We start from the raw sequence: 22,292 nt of genomic DNA, 5'->3' as shown, positions 1-22,292 counted from the left end.
GTTATCTTTATAGAAGATCAACTACAAATGAGAGTTGAGGATGATAGTAGTGTAAAAGAAAAGTCAGAGACTATACCGGTATATATGGAAAATAATCCAGAAGATTCAGATTCTTCTGAAGCAGCACCAGAGCACGAGGAACAAGAACCAGTCGAGTCCGAGGCTCCAGAAGTTCGTCGGTCAACTCGTGAGAGACGACCGCCAACGTGGCACTCGGAGTATGTCATAGAGATCAACGTTGCATACTGTCTTCTAACAGAGGATGAAGAGCCTTCAACTTTCCATGAAGCTTTAAACAGCTCAGATGTTGCTTTGTGGATGACAACAATGCAGGAAGCAATTGAAGCTCTACACAAGAACAAGACATGGGAACTTGTACCACTACCACGTGGAAGAAAAGCCATTGGAAACAAATGGGTCTACAAGATCAAACGTGATGGCAATGACCAAGTGGAGCGGTATCGTGCTAGACTGGTAGTGAAAGGATATGCTCAGAAAGAAGGTATTGACTTCAACGAGATATTTTCTCCGGTGGTTCGACTCACAACAGTCAGTATAGTCTTGACAATGTATGCTACATTTGACCTACATCTAGAGTAGTTAGATGTTAAAACTGCATTTCTTCATGGAGAACTTGAAGAAGAAATTTATATGCTCCAACCAGAAGGTTTTGCAGAAACAGGAAAGGAGAACTTGGTTTGCAAGTTGAACAAATCTCTATACGGTCTCAAACAGGCGCCGAGGTATTGGTATAAGAGATTTGATTCCTTCATTATGAGCCTTAGATACAACAGACTCAGTTCAGACCATTGTGCATATTACAAGAGGTTTGAAGATAATGATTTCATCATTTTGCTGTTGTATGTGGATGACATGTTGGTAGCAGGTCCCAACAAAGATCGAATCCAAGAATTGAAGGCACAGTTGGCTAGAGAGTTTGAAATGAAGGACTTGGGACCAGCAAACAAGATTCTTAGGATGCAAATTCACCGAGACAGAAATAACAGGAAGATTTGGCTTTCGCAAAAGAATTATTTGAAGAAAATCTTGCGGCGCTTCAACATGCAAGATTGTAAGTCAAATTCTACCCCACTTCCTGTTAATTTCAAATTATCCTCAAGTATGTGTCCTAGCAATGAAGCAGAGTGGAAGGAGATGTCTCGAGTACCATATGCATCAGCAGTGGGAAGTTTGATGTTCGCTATGATATGTATAAGACCGGACATTGCACAAGCAGTGGGAGCAGTCAGTCGATACATGGTGAATCCTGGTAGAGAGCATTGGATAGCTGTGAAGAGGATTCTGAGATACATCAGAGGAACCTCAGATGTTGCATTATGTTATGGAGGATCAGAGTTTACTGTCAGGGGCTATGTGGATTCAGATTTTGCAGGAGACCTTGATAAAAGGAAATCCACTACTAGTTATGTGTTTACACTTGCGGGAGCAGCTATAAGCTGGGTTTCGAAATTGCAAATCGTTGTGGCATTATCTACAACAGAAGCAGAATACATGGCAACTACACAAGCTTGCAAGGAAGCTATTTGGATACAAAGATTATTGGAGGAGCTCGGGCACAAACAACAGAAAATTCCTGTGTTTTGTGACGGTCAGAGTGCCTTGCATATTGCAAGGAATCCAGCCTTTCATTCCAGGACAAAGCACATAGGAGTTCAGTATCACTTCGTTCGAGAAGTAGTGGAAGATGGAAGTGTGGATTTACAGAAAATCCATACGAAGGAGAACCTAGCAGATGTTTTGACCAAGCCGATAAATACTGATAAGTTTGTCTGGAGTAGATCCTCTTGTGGCCTAGCAGAAACGTAGGCAACATGATTATGGCGAAGCAGAAAGGATGGTGTGGAGATTGATTGATTTTCAATTTAATCTCCAAGTGGGAGAATGTCAATATTGGCTGCATCTAGAAGCTTTGAATTTGAATAAACAAGATTGGTGGCACACGACTTTGAAGATTGAAAATGGGCCGAAATGCTTGAAGAGGAAAATGGAAAAAGAAATGTTTGAAGAAGAAAATGAGGAACACGGTTTTGACTTTCTTAGCCATCATTTTGCTATAAATAGAAGTGCAAATGAAGAGCTTAAGCATTCCATTCAGAGAGCAATTTAGCAGTTGAGAGAGAGTTTAGAGAGCTCGAATTTATAAGCTCTTGTTATAGTGATTTAGAGAGTTTGGGTGTATTGGGGTTTTGGGAAGTGAGCTAAAATACTACAATACTTGTAACTTCTTTTCACTAGTAAAATATTTCTTTCTGTCTTCGCCCGTAGATGTAGGCTAAAAGCTGAACCACGTAATTTCTGGTGTCCTCTATTGTGCTTGTTCTTTATTTTTCTTCCAATTTTATTTTAACTGCGTGTCTGCTCCACCCCTCCAATTTCCTAACAATTAAATTAATACAATACTATGTTTGGCGAAAATTAACACGGTATTAGACCACATAAAATTACTGTTGTAATACACCAAATACCGCATAAAATAAACCCGTGGGGGAGTCGGAATTACGCCTCACTGCGTTAGAAGGAGAAAAAAAGGGAAAAAAAAAAGAAAAATGAAGGAGACGAAGAAAGGAGAAATGTCCGCAACAAGAACCAGGTGTCCACAACCACTATCTCTGACGAACATGACCTCATCCCCGCCGGCGCAGGTGCTGATTCCACCGGAAAAATCGCTATTCAAGCTCCGGAAAATTGCCATATTCTTTCGCATACTATGGCGTCGGCTACGAAGGCATGCAAAAGAACCCAGTCACCAAAACCATCGAAGGCGATCTCAAAGACCCAGCAATCAAAGCCACACAACTCTCCGACAAATCACCCAAAGGGAACTTATAAGAAAAAGAAAGATAAAAAACAGAGGAAAAGGAAAAGAACGAAAAAGGAAACAGAAGAAACAAAAGGAAAAGGAAAAGAAAGAAAAAGAAAAAGAAAAACAAAGAACTATGAATTCCTGAGAATAAAACAAAAAAGGAGTCTTTAAAAGAGAAAGATAAAAAAAAGGTACTTGTAAATATTGTTGCATTACTTGAATTATTTTTAACAATTTATTTTGTTGGTTATCGTACTACAACTACTATATTATTTTATAGTATGTGTAATTTTTTTTATTTTATTATCTTAAAATAATTTTTAACTTAATCTTGTACATTTTAATTATTTATTTATGTTATAATATTATTTGAAGGTTATTTGATTGAATTATTTATTTCAATCTTTACGAAGAATTATGATTTTTTTTCAACGTTTATACCAAAAAGATAATATTACATTTCTAAAATTTAAGAATTCTATATTTAGTATTTTTCTAACTACTAATAAATGTTATTTTATAAATATATAATTTAAATTACTCATTAAAAAATTAATATAGCATAGTGTAATATCAAATATTTATTAAAAATTAATACAGTGTAATATCAAACGTTGTACAGTATTATTATAATACAATTTTAATACAATACAGTATAATACAATACACCTGCATTAAAATAATGCAATACAGCATAATACAATACAGTGTGTCAAACGCACCCTTAAAGATCTAAAAGCAAGGTTCCCTGGTTCAAATAGCTAAGATTGGTCCTTATTATGATGTGTCAAATAGGTTCATTGGTCTAATATAATAATTAGGTCTCCCATACTACATAGTATATGGTCCATCCAATTCTAGTTGAAATAAAGAGATAAAGAACCAGCTTTCTTCTAGGTGGACATTTATTTCAGTTCATGTCGAATTGAACTGAATTAAATTGGGTTTATATGCGGGTTAAAGTTTTTTAAATCAATCGGTTCAATAATCGATTTGGTTCTTAGAAAAAAAATCAAATTAGTGAAAAATTCAAAAGAAAACCAGATAAACTGAATTGAATAAGTTGAATTAAACTAAATTAAATAAAACTAAACCAAATCGAACCGGACTGTTTAAAGCTCGAGTCTTATTTAATTCATGTTTTCCCAGACCAGATTTTTCTTACTCTTTTGTGCATCGTCATCGATTATGTCAAAGATCAAAATTCTAAATAAGAGATCAAAATGGTCATGCTTATTCTTATATTTTGCGAATTTAGGTATATACTGGTTTTAGACTATAAATAATGAGACAGTGAGATTGTTCTATATGGACCTCCGAGATTATATTTTTTTTTCAACAAATATTATTTATAATCACAAATTGCAGTTATTTTATAAACTTTACTTTAATAAACATAGAAGCGAAACATTAACATTTTCACATTTTTAATCAATTTTGTTACGTTAGATTTTTATACTTTATGTAAACGATAATTCACTTCTTGATCATTCAAAAATCAAAATAAAAGTTTTATTAATTATATTTTTATGGAAGAAAGTTTGGATTACAAATGACATATGAATGAAAGAATTTGCAATTGATTTCAATCATAAATAATTTTCTATAATCACTTTAAGAGATTAGATCATCTCAAAGCTTGAACATTCTTCTAAGTTTTGCCAATTGTGATATTTGTGAATTTTTATATTTTATGTAAATGAGAATTTACTCTAATGAGAAGGCATTTTAGAAGACATATATTCATATAAAAAATTATATAAACTTATGAGAGGTTGACATAATATTTTAGATATTTATAACAATAGATACTAAATTAAACCCTAATACTGAATAATAAAGGTGGCGCCTTATTTCAAACAAATACTAACCAATAAAAAGTCAAGAAGAAGAGTTTTAAAAGGCATGTATTAATTAGAAATAGTCAAAAAATAAACTTTTTACCAAGAATTTAACTAAAGAAGAGTTATAAAAGGCACATATCAGAAATAGTCAAGAAATATACTTAATACCAAGAATTTCCCTAGGATTAGTTATTGCTCCAAATAAAGAAAATAAATTAAGATACCTAATCTCATTTAGTGGCAGCAAGTGAAGTTGAGTGGAAAATAATGCTTAATTCGTATGTAGAAAATAATTAAATTGTGACAATTTTAACATCATATTTGTACCGTATGATTTAATGAGTTGAACAAATCTACCCAAAAAAAAAAAGTGACGTTATGGTCCTTTAGTTAGTTGCGTTGTTTATTCACTCAGGGTGGGCTATTTTAGATGTCAAAAATATCGGCCGCCCCACATTAGTGATTTGGGCGATACGCTTAACTTAATTAGATCGAGAATATATATTATTCTAAATAATTATACTTATTCGGTCCACCTCTTATATTTATTAAAATTTTAAATATTTAAAGTTAATACTTACAAATGCAATTTCATTAAGATCAAATTTTAAAATTATAAAATAAATTAATAAATGTACCTATATAAAATTATAAAACATAAAATTCACGTCCTTAAAGCCCAGCCCAAATCCCGACATTCAGAAAACGTCAAAAAAACAAGAAAGAGTTGATGGAATAGTGAGTAAATCACACCCCGTTGAAGGGCTGCTGTGATCAAGTGTGTGCTGACGTGGATAACTGATTCTATTATGGTTCTAAGTAAACCCAGAATCTGTTATATAAGCTGATCAGTGGGCTCACTTCATCATCATCAATCTCCACCTCATTTCTTGGTAATTTTGATTGTTATTTTTTTTATTATGTCTACAAATTCTCTGCATACATTGATTTTTTTACTAAGTGATTGATTTATAAGAAGTTTGCTAATTATACTTCACGATTTTGTGTCTTGTGGACTGTAATGTTTCTGTTCTTCATTCTTTCTAGGTTACTGTTTTTGTGTTTGATTCTTGATCTTCAATCAAGATTTGCATTTCTTTGTTTATTAGACTCTGAAATCACAACAAATAAACCATCTTAAACATAATGAACCAAAAGTTTCTTCTTATTTAAAGATTCTCTTTTACTTAATTTATACTGTGATCAGCAGATATTCATACTAGAAAATCTGCTTATAGAAAAAGTCCAGAAAATAAAAAACGAAGTTCCACAACCAAAGCAAAGGTACTTTTGGCTTTATGTTTTTGAACTCCGATGAGCAAATCAAACATACTTTTCACTTTACTTCAGTCTCCTTAGGCTCTAGTTTGTCATGATCATCTGTAGCACGGCGACTTTGGCTTGTTGATGGCTCGGATTCAACCAGATTGACGCTCACTCGATGAGGTTCTACGGCCGTTAGCTGCCTTGGGTTCCTGATTTCCTCTTGACGTAATAAATTCAAAGCTGTATGCCATTGTTGGAAAAAAAAAATTGCTCATTGCTCAATGAAAGGAAGATATTTATCACAATTGATTCATGTTATGTGCCACAATTCTTATTGAACTTACTAGCTAAACTTTAGCTGCTAAAGCCTTAAAACTATTTACTGAATAAGTTTCAACAATCTATAGCTCCAAGTAGCTCGGTTGGCCAGGTAGGGGGTTAAGATTGGTGTTCGAATTATATCATGGATTAGTTTTTAGTGGATAAGGCTTTTCACGCTTATCCAAAATTTTAAAATTCGTTTAATAATTTCATTCTATAGAAGTCCATGGGTCTTACTCATACTCAAAAACTAATTTAAGAGTTAAGTATTGTCCAAACATTACTTAATTAAATATTCATTTTCAATTGATGTGGGATATTGTCCCTACACCCTTCGTCACGTGCAGACTGGTCCTTTTGCCCCTAAAACCCCCAGTCACTTGTAAGTCGGTCTTTTTGCTTAATCCTTATTAGGTGGTAAGACAATGTGAGTCTACTCATCTTGAGTTTGGCTTTGATACCATTTAAAAACCCATGAACCTAACTTATACTCAAAAGTCGAAACTTGTCCAAGAATAATACAAACCCAAGATTCATTTTCAGCCGATGTTGGATTTTTTCCTAACATTCTCAAGTGCAATGCAGGCCATTGGATTCAAAGAGACTAAGTAAGAGTCTAAGGAATTGAATTGAAAATAAAAACTAAATGTAAAAGAGTAAGAACATGAGGGTTCGTATAGAAATTTAATTCAAAGAGACCAAATAAGAGTCTAGAGAGTTGAATTAAAAGAAAAAACAATGAAAGCTAAATGAGACAAGAATAAAAGAATAAAAGGGTTCAAATATAACATCTTTATTCTAATATCATGCTACTGAAATTATTTAACTTAAAAGCTTAAGTTATTAGATAATGAATAGCCCTAACATTATTATGATGTTATTAGAAAATGAATGGCTCCAACATTATTATTTAGTGATGTTATATATGCCAAAACTTATCCTAAAAGATTCATCCTACATATCATTTCATGAAAACTGATCAAAACAAAATTAAAAATTAGTTTGATGATCATAAAATCCTAACCGTCTTGAAGCTGCAACTGTTGCTCCACTTCTTGCTCAAAAAGCCTAAGATAATTGCTTTCAACTTTGATCACATACAGGCCAGCCTATTATATTAAATGTAACAGAAGTTTTATTATAATTAACACCTTAATTGTAATTTTCAACACTTGTGAACTGAAGCAGCTTAAAAGCATAAATTATTAGTAAAACATAATTACGAAAATGCCCGAAGCATGTTTAATCTTTGAGAGAGCTTAGCTGCTTCTTTCTTTAAGTTCTAATCTTTCTTCTCAAATCGCTTATGCAACACATGTTCTCTTGGATGGATCCAGAAAATGAAATAGTTGAAGTTTCCTGTTAAGTGAATTCACTACTAGAAAAATGGGCTTTACTGACGCTAAATTAGTGTCAGTAATTACTTTTCCTGACACTTATTAATTGTGTCAATAATGCTCCAGCCAGAACACACTGACACTAATTTTTAGTGTCAGCGATTTTTGTGTCAGTAATTCATGTCATTATGGTATCACTAAAATAATGACACGATAGCGTTAGTATTTAATAATACTATTTATATGTCAGTAATTTATGAGACTACAGTATCAAGAGCACACTGACTCAATAACATCAAAAATTATTACTGTTATTTTAAACATTTAGTGTCAGTATTTAGTGATGTTATGATTCTTTTGGTTAATAGTATACTTTGATTTTAATTATATTTTCCTATTTGTTTTACAACTGAAAGAAAACTCAAAATATATTAAATATACAAAATCTCGCAACACAATTGCATAAGAAACATCTCAAATACATCACTCAAATTCATATCATTCAACTACATCATTGTTTGGAAAAGAAAAATATAAATACTAAATTAAGTCTTGGACAAGCTCTTAACAACCAAGTACTAAGTTAAGATTCAACAAATATTAACCAACAAAAAGAAGCACATAATGTCATTGAACATCCACAAGCGGCTTCATTTTTCTTTTCCCACCTACAAGTACATAAAATCAATTAGTATACCACAAAAAATAATTCTTGAATTTTTGGGAGAAAAAACAATCAGGCCAATTTCAGTGTTCAAAGAGACTAACAAAGAATGGGGCAAAAACAATACATATCTCTCTTAGTGCAAGCTAATTGTAATAGGTAGTATTGTGAAGATTATTTATTTGCTAAGAATTGAATTTGAGTGGATTTTCCTACAGATCTATACACAACTCAACTTAAGAAGAATAAAAAAAAAAAAAAAATCCTAAGGATTAAGAAAGATAAATGGAGATTTATTAGTATACATCCAAAATTAGAAACTCATTAAACAATCCAGGGGTAAAAATTGAGGAATAAGAATATAGCGTATCTCAGGATAAGACCAAAGACATAATAACAGAAACATTTGAGGCAAACCACTACAAAGTTTTTACATAATAACCCAAAGCAAAGCAAACCATTATAAAATTTTTACATAATAACCTAGAAACAAAACAGACGAAAATTGGGCAAGTCCATATCCCAAACCTCTGTTAGGAAAAATGTGTTCAGCAGACTCATGGCTCCAACAATAGAAATTAACCCGTACACAACAAAACAAATTAATTGATATAAAAAACAGTCAAAGACAAAGCCAACTAAGAAGATTAACTAATTTGGAGATTGAATTACATAGTTATTTTTACAAAATATAGCATAAGCCCATTGTATTTCATAGTAAGCAACTGCAAAAATGCCTAGAGGCAAATTCATAAAGGAACAGTAGATAGAAGAAAAAAAAGACGAGGAAATAAACAGCATGAAACAAACAAATCACCTAACACATCATGGGGAATTGACTTGTTAACGTTAAAGAGCAAAATAAAACTTGGCACCTTCATCCGAACAAGAACAGACGCTTACCCCTTACAGAGAATGGCTTAGGTTTTTCTTTAGAGTTTGAGGCTGATTTATAAGAATATGAAGAAGAAATGATTATGGAAGTTTGATAGTGATCAAGGATTGAATATTGGGCTTAAAATACAAATTGGCAATGAGGGCTGGTTTTCGATCATAATGTTGAGAGACCACTAATCCCCAATACTTGTACCGTCTCACATAAAAATCCAAATTTAATAAACATGAACTAAATCCAGTGTATTGAGTGTTATTATTTAATGGAACATAAAATCTCTGGGTCAAATAATTCTAAAGTTAAACCAACAATAATCCCAAAAGCTAAAGTTGATAAGAAAGGCCCAACAGTATAATTCTATCACACAAAATTTGAAGATAGAAAAAAGAAGGGCCTTTTTGTTTTTTAACTGAAACTGAAAAAAGATTCAGTATTAACAATTCATAAATTTTAAAGACGTTGGTTTTCCATCTTAACACTGAAAACTTGGTGTTTATATATCCGAATATAATTAAGCCAAAAATTTTAATTTATCACTAAATAGGAAAACAACTAAATAAGCTGCATAGTTTTATTTTCCAATAAATGCTTATAATATTTATTCATTCCTTACCATATAAAAACCTATCCTTCATTATTTATTTATTTTTTATAGGAAACAGAGAAATTAGTATTAATAAGAACAATAATTACAAAATGTCAAAAGGGAGTCCACAAAAAAAGGCTATTGAAGTATCACACACCAATCTCCAAATTAGGCAAGCACTCAGATTCCAAGCTAATACTCCAAAAAACAAATCTAACCTCAAACTACCTGATAAACAGCTCAAAATGACAGAATCCTCAACATTCTTCAGACTAATTGATCATGCATCAAGGTATGTTGGGATCTACAAATACATTGAAAAGATCTTTGTAAATAACAGTACAACTAGAAAGCTTGGTGTTTACATTTTTGAAAATTCTTTTTATTGCTGACAATAGAAAGGGATTCCTTTTTCTGCTTATTTCATAAAAATACTAATATATGCTGCCCCACTATACTCACAAGTAATCTTACACAAATGCTCTTTAGACAAGATTAGTATTTGCTACCTTTCACCCCAATTACAAAACCATAGAAACTCACCACCTAGACAAATTTTAAATTGTCTCTATAGTTGGCTATTAAAAACTGCTAAATTTGTTTGCAGCCATGCCCAAAAATTTCAAGAACATTGAACACAACGTATTATAGGTACAAACAAGATAAAATGATGTTCCAGGATTCACTCGACATGTCATCCAAGGTGATACAAAACGGTAGAACTATAGAACTAGGACAAAACTTGCAGCAAGATAATGGCAATTTCCCCCTTTCGTGTAAGATAATCATATTATTCTTCAAAGAGAGACGCACAAAAAAAAAAAACTACAAAAAAAAATGCTTGTTGAAAACAAGCAAGCATATGGGTATGAGTCTATTGTTGTTTATCTGTGAATCATGTTAATAACCAGCCACAGAAAAATAGTAAACAATAGTTTTCACACAATCGATGCATATTAACACAAGCCACGGATTATGATTTCACTAACCATTGCACACAAAGGTTCCAGACCAATTTTAGAAGGAGGTTCTACAAGTTACTTTCCTTCATCTACTTGAAAATCAATCATTAACTAAAGAAATACACATGAAATTAGTTTAAATAATATGAAAGGTAAAGGAGACATTTTATAAAAACTCTTAAATGTGGTACTCTGATTTCCACAGACTGTGCAACAAAAATAAAATTGGATGAACTATAATAAGTGAGAAGACATATTGTAATTCTATCATCAAAGAAAGATAAGCTTAATCATTTTTTATTTTTTCTCAAATATCCAGTAGTACCTTAAGGTAATAGGACAAGATCGCAGAAGTTGTCATGAAGAGTGTAAAGCACTAAACAACAAAAATTATACTAATAAATAAAACTCAATTTATTTTCTCCCTCAATCAATTGCTTTGAGCTTACTATGAATTCAACTATGAATTTGAGGAAAAAATACAGACCTCAGTTTGCCAACTTCTTGTTCATGAGATTCAGCCGTAGTAAATGCAAACCTCCATTTCTCATCAAGCATTGTTAACCTCTATGACAAATTGAAGGTAAGAAGATGAACAAAATAAGTGTAATGTGCAGGAAAAAAAATGAAGTCTATGGGTACAACATCACTTCAAGATTTTTCAAGTTCTAGTTCATTTAAATAGACATTCCTTGAACTTCAGCAGCAAAGAAAGTACATTATAGCAACAATTTCAATTCATTTCAATCTTTAGAATTTTTTATTTTAAAAAAATAAATTCCTTCAAACTAGTGAAAGGAAAATAAAAGTGTGTTTACAGAAGAAAAATCATGGAATGAATTAATGACCATGCAAGTGAGGAAACACAGAAATTTCTGAATAAGAGCGAAACTAACCGTGCAAATGAACAAAGAAAATGTAAGTCTTCAAGTGCTACAACAAGCAAAACTACCTAAAAACAAGCATTTTCTTCTTGAATTAAAGACAAATCATGAACTTTGTGCAATCTCAAAACATTCAGACAAGCATGAACTTAGTTAATTCATATCATAGTCATTGTCTCTATTAAAAATCTTCCAACTAAAAAAAATAAAAAAATAAACATGTTGGTTTCTATAACATAATTTGCCATAAAACATAGCAATAAATAACACTTAATAATTATGAAATACACAGCCATTCAATCTATATAATATAGAAATATAGGAAAAAAAAGAAAAAAATTCAAATTACAATTAAATAAACAAAAAATAGATATGGAAAAGAAATCCCACCAAGACTGCACTATTGGGAGAATTTCTCAACATCTGCAACAACCCAGAAAATTAAAATTAACAAAAAACCCTAATAATCATAAGCTAAAATAAAATGAATTTATTAATTAATTTGACAAAGAAAATAAAATATTAAGCCATTACCAGCAGTTAAAGCCTTAATCAAGGCAACCTGTTTGCCCTTAAAGTCATTGAAAATCTCCTTCACAGGCCTACGTATAAGGTGTGGTATCCCTTCCATAGCAAGAAAATTAACTAATTTCTCAATAATTTTATTCAAATACAAGCAAATGGGTTTTGAATATTGAACAAAAAAAAGTGAAATTTGACCATAAAAAGAAAAAAAATTGATAAAAGAAGCCTCGATTACGGTTTTGGTCCGTTTTTCAATTTGGGAAAAAAAAGGAAAAAGGGAATAAAAGCCTCACTTAGGGTTTTAGCTTTATATTATTTATTTGAGTTAAATGAATGAGTTTGTGAATGGACAGAAAAAAAAGGAAGAGATCGAGAAGAGAAAAAGGAAAGAGAAAGAGAAAGAGAAAGGCAAGAGACAGTTTTGGGTTTGAGTTCGGGTTAGAGATTTGTGTGTATAAAAGACAGGGAGATGGGGACAATTGCTAAGTTTGGGATATGTTTTACTTTCGTTTTACATGTTTTAAATTCTTAATTTAGTACCTGCAGTGTCAAACCACTTGAACGGAAGTGATAGTGGCAACGACGTGGGGGTGGGCGCAGCCGTGGGGGTTGGGCGCGGCCGTGGGCGTGGGCGTGGGCGTTTGGGCCTGGTCATTCTCCATCTTTCACAATAGAGAAGAAGAAATCAAGAAAGGCAAGGAAATTACGCAGCAGCTGCGGCATGGGCTCTATTGCACAATGGAAAAGGGGAATTAGGGTTTGGTTTTTTATATGTTAATATTTTATATAACATTGTAATTCCAACTCAATTTTATGGGTTCCAGTGGTTTGCAATCTAAACGTAAAAGTTTTGAGTTTTAGAAGTCCCAGGTTCGAGTTAAAATCAAAACAAAATTTAATGATTCTTTTTAGATCTCTGATGCTGAAGTATCAGTGATCTCTAATATTTAATTTACTGATACATTAGTATTAATAATTTGTGACATCTATTTGTTAAAAGCGGAAAATGGTGCATAGTTAGGTAATTACTGACACTTTTTTCAAAGTGTCAGAAACAAAGTGTCAGTAAAAGTCATTTTTGTAGTAGTGATTGATAATGAAAAAATAATTTTCTCATTTATGTAAAGATTTAATTAAATTTCTATTTTGTAAACATTTATATATACAAAATAGATTGTATATAGACAGTAGCAGAACCAAGATTTGAGTATAAGAAGATCACAATAAAGAATATATAAACTAAAGTACGTTGTAACATTATATCAGTAAAGTTAACGATGCCAAAAGTAGGGGGCATAATGGAGAACATATACAATATAGCAAGCTACAACAGATTTGTATAAACCATGAGGGGGCCAAAGAAGTTTATATAGACAATATATAATTTCGATTCAATCTTTTATTTTTCTTGATTTTTTTAGCCTCATGGTGACAAAGGCTATATACTAGCTAGATTTGTACCTAGTTCTATCTTATTTCACAACATGAAGGAGTTTAGTGAAAATACTACTAAAAGAAGTGATTTTTTCAAATAAATTAAAAAAAAGAAATTTCATGAATTTAAAAGTAGTTTTTTTAAAAATAAATTAAATAAAAAGAAATTTCATGAAATTAAGGTTTAATTACTTATATTGAGCAAGGAAAAAATTTACGGAATACATTCTAAGATTCAATATAAAATATATCTTTCCCGTCATTAATTAATGAATCCATTAACTAAAGTCATAAACTTATTTAATTTTACAAAAAATTCTAGAATACATCTCGTTATGTTGATGCCAAAAGTTTCTTAAACAAACAGTTCAAAATATACAAATAAGTAAAGCAAGTGCAATTAAAATTTACTATTTACAATTTTTTATCTAAAAGAAACAATTTTTTAATTTATTTTGACTTATTTGTGTATTAGTCGATATATATGTTATATAATAGTTCCATTTTTTTAAAAAATAAAAATATAAGTCTTAATATGTTCAAAAATTTATTAACGAGATGAGTAATACATTAATAAAATGTGTATCAAAATCTAATATGAGGTAGGGAAGTCTAAAAATTAGAACATTGCTATTTATCAGTAATGAATGCATTTGAAATGGGAGACAAAGAAACAACTTTCTTTTATGCATTGTGACCGACTAGGTCAAAGACCAAAACCCTGAACAAGAGGTCTAAGTGGTCAAATCTATTCTATTATTTTGGGAACTCAAGTACGTACGGGTTATAATAAAAAAGACGGCAAGCCTACGACATTCTTATGGGTTATAATAATTATAATTATAACAACAGTAATAACAGATCGTTGTACAAGGAGCTTGCTATCATCGGAAGGAACCTTTGCTGAATTTCTTAAGTTAAGAGAAATTGTCGTCGTTGATTTTCAATGTAATTCAAAATAAATTTGATGATTATATGAATAAAAGAGTTAATGTGAGTGTTTTTCTGTGAGGAAGATTATACTTTAAATGAAAGGCATGCATAAATTATTATTATAAATTTTATTTTAAAGAACTTAAAAGACGCTCAAACAGTCTTCTAGCCGTTATGTCCAAGAACAAAATTATCAACTATCTTTTGAAATTGTGAGAGATTGGTAAAATATTATAGACAGGCTGGCGTTACGTTACGTTTAACGTAACGTACGCCACACACAACAACAGTTGTGGGCCCCACCACGAAAACTGTTGCTGTGTGTGGGACGTACGTTACGTTAAACGTAACGTAACGGGACCCTTATAGATATCAGAAATAATTGAAAATAAAGTAAAGTTAATAATAAATAATAAAGATGATGATGTAATTCAAATAAATACTAACAAAAAAAAAAGGCAAGAATGAGAGTTTAAAAGGCATGTACAGAAATAGTAAAAAATATAGACCTCTTAGCAAGAATTTCGCTCAGATTAATTAGTGTCTTAAATAAAGAAAACAAATTAAATATCTAACCTCCTTTAGTGCCAACAAGAGTTGTCAAGTTAAGTGGAAAATATTGCTTAAACCATATTTAGAGAATAATAGAAAAGAATTGATTGTGACTAGTTCAATCCCATGTTTAGCTGTATCTTTTAACAACACTGATATTTTCCCCAGATCAAACCCCGAAACTGGTTGAAACGTTGCTGTTTTGTCTCTTAATTTTTTTTTGTTTTCATTTGCTATGAACGACGACGTTTGGCTTGGATAAATCATAAAAGCATCAACATAACTTAGTTGCTTCTTTGTCTTTGTTCTCCTCATTTCACGAGACAACCACGTTTCACTCGACAATCGCAACTCAACTGCACAACCACAACCCAACTGTAGATTGTCTTCTCGCTGGAGACGCAGTCGCTAGATCTGTCGGGTTCTGCTCCTACTTCTCCGTCGAGAATGGCGGTTCTTACGCTGACTATATCGATGGATCCGGCAATCGAGGTTGCATGCATTGCAAAAGATTTGATCCTTCTTCTTCATCTTCGTGTTATTCCTGCTCATCGCTCTGGCTGGACCTTGCTCCTTTTAAGGACTCTGAGAAGCTTCGAAGAGTAATCATTGCTTCGGCTAAAGGTTTCTCGATTGGAGCGGGTCTCAAAGGCGGCTTAGCTCTCTTCTCAATTCTCACTCGGCTTCGACGCCATCAATCGTCGGTGTCCTCAAGGTAATTATCACTTATAAGCTTATTTTTTAATTTTCTGTTTTGTCTTTTGATGATTTGATTTTGATTTGGTTTCTTTTATTTGTATAGAAAAATTCAAGATTTCACTTTAATTAGTGTTAACAATGTTGCAGCAGCCTCTGCATCATTACCATTTACCAAGCCTTGGAATCCGGCCCACTATCAACACTGAAAATTGGCAGGCATTTTTTTTTTTTGGCTCCACGATGCCACCCATTTTTTTCCCTTCCAAAAGGGTGGTTTGTTGTTGCACAGAGTTTGATCTTCTGTCCTCTCTTACTCTGTACATATACAAGTTAATTGGATGATTTCTGATTTGTTAAATATTGAATTTGAGGAAATTAATGGCTATTATTAGCAAAGTTTAACTAATTTATTGATTACTCGTCCAAGTTGAAGCCGCTAATGTTTGCGTGATTAAGGGTTCTACAGCAAAGCGACGAAGAGTAAGGAAGAAGTAGGGTTATATATTTTTTTAAAACTTTTATGCAAGCCAAAACGACATCGTTTCACAAAAAATAGGACAAAAAATAAAAATGTTGAAACGACGCCGTTTTGAGTCGTTTCGGGGTTTGACCCGGGGCAAACATCATTTTCCATCTTTTAATGATTCAAAAAATTCTTTGAGAACGTCTTTAAACATATCAGTCTTTTTTATGCTTTTGTTCTTTGTAGGTCCGTTCCTATAAAATTTGTTTTATTAAAGTACATTAAAAGTTTTTAACTTTGATAGGAGAGAGATAAAGCAGGGTAAAATATTATTAAAGATAAAAGAAGTACATTAAGTAAGATGGCGTTTCTTTTTTGTTTGAATATGAATAGATTAGAATTAATTTGAATTCTGAATAAAATTGAATATCTAAATTTGAATGATATTTTTATTGGTCTCAGATGCCAAAAATAAATATTAGTTTTTTTAACTTAAAAAATCTAAAAAACTAATATTATTACATTTGTACTCTTATAAATTATAAATGTTAAACAAATAATAAACATCTTAAAGAATTTAAATAAGCTAATATATTATCATAACATAAATTATAATAAAGTGAATACAACCCTTTATATTCTAAATTACTAGGGATGACAAAAAAGTGTAACCTGAATTTTGACATGATTGATCCGGTCCAAAGTTTTTGGGTTTTGACCCAAATCTAGAGGTTAAAATTTGGGTTTGGGTTTAAAGATCAAATCTCAATCAAGTTTGGGCTAGATTCTGGACCTTAGCCATCCTGACCTGACTTGACTCGCCCACTTAATAATTTAAAGAAAAGTATTGATAAAGAATGAACTCAAAACTCAGGTGTAACAAGTCGTCCATAGGTTACAAGCTCGTGTGACTTGTTGCTTGAGGGATTGTTTAAAGCAAAACCGACATAACCTCAGGTGTCACTCAAAACTTAAGTAATACACGTGGTTTGCACGTGTGTTGAAGCCGAATCTCTTTTGCTCTGAATGACGTTTGCAAATGTCGTTTTGAGCTCACTTATGTCAACTTGTGACAAGCACGTGAGAGAGGAGTATCTTGGTTGGTTTTTGGCAGGAAGGGTTGTTAGCTTAACAAACCCAGAAAAATAGAGGTTAAATAGGTGTAGGCTCTGGAATCATCTTTATGGTTTTAGGAAACACTGAGAGTAGAGAGAAGATAGAGAGAGAAAGGGGTTAATAGATCTTGTTCTCTGTAATCGTCATCTATTCTTGTACTGTTTTGTTCTTAGTATAGTGAAATCTGTTGCTTTGCTTCCAGTGGATGTAAGCACCACTTCTTGGTGCTGAACCACTTATATTCGGTGTTGTTTTGTTTCTTTTAACATTTGATTCTTGCGTAAGATACTTGTTGTGTGATTTGTGTTGATGGTTCTTGGATTATTGAGTCAGGATTGGTCTCTTGGGGTGAATTTGATTAGTATTATTAAGATCAAATTCTCAACAAATTAGTATCAGAGCCTTTGGTTCTAGTTCAAGGTTCAAGAAATGACTAACAAGGTGGGTCTTGAGAAGTTTACGGGTCAGAATGACTTCAACATGTGGAGGATCAAGATAGAGGCCTTGTTGATCACACAAGGTCTGGGAGATTCCATTGATCTAGTCATCAATAGTGAAGATACAGAAGCTTCATCTTCAAGAACTCCAGGACAGATGGCTGAGATTGATAAAAAGGCAAGAAGCACCATTATTCTCAATCTTGGTGACTCTGTGATAAGGGATGTTGCTAAGGAAAAGACTGTTGCTAGGCTCTGGGCAAAACTAGAACAACTGCATATGACAAAGTCCTTAGCCAACATGCTTTACATCAAGAAAAAAATGTTCTTACTGAGGATGATTGAAGGAGCATCACTTGATGGACATATAGATGAGTTTAATAAGATTTGTGATGAACTGGAAACCATTGATGAAGGACTGAGTGATGAGAGCAAAGCTTTGTTGTTAATCAGTTCTTTACCAAAATCGTATGAACATTTTGTGGATGCCTTGTTATATAGGAGGCAAACACTCTCCTTGGAAGAGGTTAAATCTACTTTTGGTACTAAGAAGTTAAAAGACAGACAAGATAACCTAGAAAGTGAATCAAGTGAGGGAATGATGGCTAGATGCAGATCTGAAAAGAGAGTGAACAAAGGAAATAAGCAAGGCAAATTAAAGTCAAAGTAGAAACACTTGAAGTGTTTTCACTGCCATAAGGAAGGGCATTTCAAAAGGGATTGCCCTGAAAGGAAGTCAAAGCAAAAGGAGCCAAAGGATAAATCTGGAAATGCAGTAATAACCACAGAAGAAACTAGTTTTGAACCAGCTGAAGTTCTCATTGCCACAAAAGAAAAACCTTAAGGCCAGTGGGTACTTGACTCTGGTTGTACTTTTCATATGAGTCCAAATAGAAGCTATTTTACTACATATCAGTCATGTGATGGGGGTATGGTTCTGATGGGAAATAATTCAGTCTGTAAAGTAGTTGGTATTGGGACAGTAAGCCTTAAGATGTATGATGGCATGGTTAGATAACTAACTCAGGTTAGACATGTTCCTGAACTAAAAAGGAATCTGATATCTATTGGCATGCTGTATCAAATTGGCTATGTCATTAAGGCTGAAAAATGGATATTAAAGGTTGTTAAAGGTTCAATAGTAATAATGAAAGGTACCAAGCTGAATGGTTTATATGTGTTCAATGGATAAACAACTGTTGGAGAGGCAAGTGTCACTAAGAATAGTGAAGATAAAGCAAAACTATGGCATTTGAGGTTGGGGCATATGAGTGAGAGAGGACTGAAGGAGCTTCAAAAGAAGGAGGTGTTTGGAAGTGACAAGCTGAATTTTTTGGGGTTCTGTGAAGACTGTGTTCTAGGGAAGGCTTCTAGGCTCAAGTTTTAATCTGCAGTTCCTTCTACCAAGGAAAAGCTTACATATATACACTCTGATTTGTGGGGACCTGCACAAGTGAATTCACTTGGTGGTTGTAGGTATTTTCTATCCCTTATAGATGACTATTCAAGGATGGTTTGGGTGTATGTACTCAAAAATAAAAATGAAGTTTGGAAAGGTTTAAGACGGGGAAGATTTTGGTGGAAACACAAACAAATTTGAAAGTGAAAACTCTGAGAACAGATAATGGATTGGAATTTTGTAACAAATAGTTTGAAAACTTATGTGAAAGACATGGTATTATGAGGCATAAAACAATTGTACACACACCTCAGCAAAATGGCCTTGCTGAGATAATGAATAGAACTTTAATGGATAAAGTGAGATGTATGTTGTTATACTCAAAGTTGCCCAAGTCACTTTGGACAGAGGCTTTAATACAACATGTTACTTGATAAACAGAAGTCCATCAACAGTAATAGAATGCAAAACACCTATTGAGCTATGGTCTGGAAGGGTTGCAGATTATTCTAAACTGAGAATTTTTGGCTGTGTGGCTTGTGCATATGTCAAACAAGGCAAATTAGAGCCAAGGACTTTAAAGTGTAGATTTTTGGGATACCTGGATGGAGTTAAAGGCTATAGGATGTGGTGCATTGATCTTAAGCCACCAAAATGCATTATTAGCAGTGATGTAACTTTCAATGAGTCAGAGATCTTGAACAAATCCAAAACTACTGAATCCGAGGAATATAGATCATAAACAAGATCTGGGAGTGTTCAGTTTGAGGTGGAGTCTCATGAATAGGAAAAGACTGAACCAGTTACTAAAGAAGATGCAGGAAGTGTTGCTGATGGATCTGATGATATTCAGGGGTCATAATCAACTAAAAGTGAGGGTGACTCTTATCAATTGGTTAGGGATAGAAAAAAAAGAGCTATAAGACCACCTAAGAGGTTTGCAGTGGCAGATTTAATTGCTTATGCATTAACAACTGCAAAAGAGGTAAATGAGAAAGAGCCAAAAACTTATAAAGAAGTTATGAACAACAAAGATGAGTTGAAATGGAAAAGGGCCATGGATGAGGAAATCGAATCACTAATGAAAAAATGAAACTTTGAAGCTGATAGAAAGACCAGAGAAAAGGAAGATTGTTAGATGTAAATGGATCTTCAAATTTAAGGAAGGCATATCTGATGCTGAACAAAGCAGGTTTAAAGTTAGGCTGGTAGTAAGGGGTTTCACACAGAGAGAGGGGGTTGATTTTAATGAAATCTTTTTTCCAATAGTGAAACATGCCTCCATCAGAGTCATCTTAGCACTGGTTACAATTCAAGACATGTATCTAGAGCAAATGGACGTTAAGACAGCTTTTCTGCATAGTGAATTACAAGAGGAAATAGTAATGGAACAGCCTGAGGGGTATGTGGTATCTGGTAAGGAAGATCACGTGTGCTTGCTTAAAAAATCCTTATATGGTTTAAAACAGTCACTTAGGCACTGGTACTTGAAGTTTGATAGTTTCATGACCAAGCATGCCTATAAGATATGCAACTATGATTACTGTGTGTACTATAGGGACATTGGTGATGGAAAAATGATCTACCTTATGTTGTATGTGGATGACATGCTTATAACATGTCATAGCATAGATGAAATTAGTCATTTAAAAGTCTCTTGAGCAGTGAATTTGATATGAAAGATCTTGGAGCTGTAAGGAAGATCATGGGTATGAAAATAATCAGAGACATGAGAGGGAAGCTTATGTTTTTAACCCAACAGAGCTATGTCAAAAAGGTGTTACTTAGATTCGGTATGCATGAATCTAAGTATGTTCAAACACCTTTAGCAAATCACTTCAAACTGTCTGCTGCACAATGTCCACAAACTAATGCAGAGCAAGATAAAATGGCAAGTTTACCTTACTCTGGTGCAATTAGGAGCCTCATGTATGCCATGGTTCTTACCTGGCCAGATATCTCACATGCTGTGAGTGTGGTGAGTAGGTTCATGGCCAACCTAGGTCATGAACATTGGAGAGCAGTTAGTGGATAATGAGGTATCTAAAAGGCACTATAGAGTTTGGGTTGCTATATGGAGGGTTAAAACAGAAAGGACACAAGCTGGTGGGTTATGTTGACTCAGATTTCGCTGGGGATCTTGATAAAATGAGGTCTCAGACAGGTTTTTTATTCACTTTGGGAGGCTGTACAATGAACGGGAAAGCCACTTTGCAGAATGTGGTAGCCTTGTCCACAACAGAAGCTGAATATACAGCAGTTGCAGAAGCTTTCAAAAAAGCCATTTGGTTAAAGGGAATGGTTTCAGAATTGAGAGCAAATCAAGAAACAGTTGAAGTATATTGTGACAACCAAAGTGCAACACATCCAAGTAAGAATCAGATTCATCATGAAAGAACAAAACATATCAATGTTAAGCAGCATTTTGTGAGACTTGAAACATCAAGGGAAACTATGAAGATGCTTAAGGTTCACACTGATCAAAATCCAACCGATATGGTGACTAAAGTTGTGCCATCTGCTAAGTTCAATTTCTGTTTCAGCTTAGCAAGAATTTGCAGTTTTTGACCAGCTACAAAGGGAAGGGAAGAAAGCAGACATGAGTAGCTAGAGTTCTGAGTTCAAGGTGGAGATTGATAAAGAATGAACTCAAAACTCAGGTGTAACAAGTCGTCCAGAGGTTACAAGCTCGTGTGACTTGTCACTTGAGGGGTTGTTCAGAGCAAAACCAACATAACCTCATGTGTTACTCAAAACTTAAGTAATACACGTGGTCTGCACGTGTGTTGAAGCCAAATCTCTTTTGGTTAGAATGATGTTTGCAAATTCCATTTTGAGCTCACTTATGTCAGCTTGTGACAAGCACGTGAGAGAGGAGCGTCTTGGTTGGTTTTTGGCAGGAACGGTTGTTAGCTTAAGAAACCCAGAAAAACAGAGGTTAAATGGGTGCGGGCTCTGGAATCATCTTCATGTTTTTGGGAAACACTGAGAGTAGAGAGAAGATAGAAAGAGAAAGGGGTTAATAGATCTTGTTCTCTGTAATCGTCATATGTTCTTGTACTGTTTTGTTTTTAGTATAGTGAAATATGTTGCTTTGCTTCCAGTGGATGTAAGCACCACTTCTTGGTGTTGAACCACTTATATTTGGTGT

Source organism: Citrus sinensis, chromosome 6 (assembly GCF_022201045.2).
Source record: "Citrus sinensis cultivar Valencia sweet orange chromosome 6, DVS_A1.0, whole genome shotgun sequence".
NCBI classification, from domain to species: Eukaryota; Viridiplantae; Streptophyta; class Magnoliopsida; order Sapindales; family Rutaceae; genus Citrus; species Citrus sinensis.
This window is presented reverse-complemented; position numbering follows the sequence as displayed.